Source organism: Carica papaya, chromosome 8, assembly GCF_054855325.1.
Source record: "Carica papaya isolate Zhongbai chromosome 8, ASM5485532v1, whole genome shotgun sequence".
NCBI lineage: Eukaryota > Viridiplantae > Streptophyta > Magnoliopsida > Brassicales > Caricaceae > Carica > Carica papaya.
The window spans coordinates 9,156,920-9,159,220 of record NC_142316.1 but is presented as its reverse complement, the minus strand read 5'-3'; positions in this window follow the sequence as shown (position 1 = coordinate 9,159,220).

Below are 2,301 nucleotides of genomic sequence, written 5' to 3'. Positions count from 1 at the left end.
GACTCAGCCATCGGAGGAAGCGGCCGTTGTTACCAACCGCCGCACCGGAGGATTTTCCAGCTGCCAAACGAGGTAAAATTTCTCCCATTGGCTTATTTTTCGATGCTGAACCTCCCTGTGACCAAATCGGAGCCAAACCACCGGTCGATTGGTTGGAAAACACCGCCGAAGTCCAGCGGTGCCACTGTAGGTTTCCTCAGTTTTTGCCTCTGATTAGGCCCTTCCCAGTTCCCTTTCGATGTAATTTTTATACCACTGTGACCACCGTCCTTTTCTCTACAAGTTGACCGGAGCGAAACACCAAATTACAACTCGCGCCGGAGGAGCCGCCATACCCGAGAGCTTCGCCGCCGGTAAGTCTCAGTTTTCTGGAATTTTTTGGCCCACCAAGGGCCCTAGGGGTGTTTTATCACAGAAACCAATGCAAGTTTGGTCGAATTCAGCCGAAAATGGCCAGAAACAACAAACCTGAGGCGGATCACCGCCGTGGGCGGCGGCGCCGTTGCTTGAGCACGGCGGAGCCGCCGTTGCTGGAGCACGGCGGAGCCGCCGTGCTGGAATTTTGAAATTGGCCAAAAAGGCCATGGGTCTAATTTGGAATTTTTTGGGGACATGTGCAGGTACTGGAAGTGTGTTTCAGTTTCCAGAGAAAAATTCAGGGAATCTAGGGACTGCCCGTAAGCGCAGTGAGAACCCGATTTCAGACTCCAAAACAAGTAAGGATCCCTCACCCTATTTTCTATTACGGCATTAAAGCTTAATAAATGATAAAACGGTATTTTATGAATTAATATATATGTATAATTAATTAAGATTGCTAATGGAGCTCGAATCTGATGTATTTTTCGGTCAGGTGTTGTTTGGTTTATTTTATAGTTTTTAATATAGTATGGTGCCTGATGTATTTATTCTATAGTTTCGTATGCATGAATCACGGTTTCATTTATTATATTTTGAATTATTGTGAACCCGATGTTGTGTTGCCTTGTTTGGTGTCCATTACTGGTTTACGTGTTTATGTTTGATTGGATAATTGAGATTAAGAAAAATGAAAAAAGGTATGTGAATTGATAAAGGGATAATGTCGATAGCCTAATTAGATATCCTGGGAGATAGTGGACGGACCGAGTCCATAGGGAACCCTACCGCGAACGTGGTCTCTCATATCAGACAGGGTATGGAGACTTTATGTGTTTTGGCGCCCATACCGGACGAGGTATGGAGACGGCCCGTTTCACCCTCATACCGGACAAGGTATTGAGGTTTATGATTTTGGCGCCCATATCGGATGAGATATGGAAACAGTCTTATAATTAAGTTATTAATGTGAATGGTTCACGTGTAGCGAGGACCCCATATGGATCCCTATGGATACTAGTAGGCTGATAAAAGAGAAAATTTGTTGCCTAATGATTGAAATACAAAAGCATGATATGTCTTATGTTATAAAATGTGCATGATCTTATGATGTTTATGATGTTATTGTTTCTCATAAGTTATTTTCATGAATCTCACTGAGCTAAATGGACAGTAAATGTTTTTATTATTGATAAATGAGTTTGTTATAAATTATGTTCCATTAGTCGTTTTTATTTTCTACCAAACTTTACTTCTGTGACAGTGAGATAGTGTGATGTCTTTACTGGGCTAATGTAGCTCATTCCTTACTTAACCATTTCAGATAAGGAGGGCTTGGTTCCCGAGCCCGTTCTGCAGGAAGACGGCGAGTAGAAGCCTAAGAATTTATTAGTTTTCCTTATAGTATTCATTCATAATATTTCTTTTAGTTAGTTTATTTTTTATATGTTTAATTCATTTTGGTTATTGTGTAAGGGATGTTAATTAAAATCTATTTTATTTCGCTTCCGCACTTAGAATAAATTTATACATTTCCTTTTCATTTTCAGGGTCGTTACACATATAGATAGTAATCATGCAAGTGAGATGGTTGTTTTCTAAGTCTGATAGATTTTATGTGTAATACTCTTGAGCTGGAATTATTAACAAGTATCTGAATTAAAAAAATATGATGGGAAATTAGTAGAAATAAGAGAAGGAAAGGTTAAAGAAACTTACATGGACTTGGAGAACATGCATGACCTGTACTATCTTGAAGCCTATAAAGCTAGTCAATGTCACTGTAATTTGTAATAGAATCATCAATACATGACATTCCAAATTCACTTGAGGATTTGCTGGTTGAAGAGGAAAAATGAAATACATATTAAAAAAAATCTACATATTAGGAAACAAACAATTTTTGAGAATACAAATCAAATATTTTGTATCCTTTAAAATTAG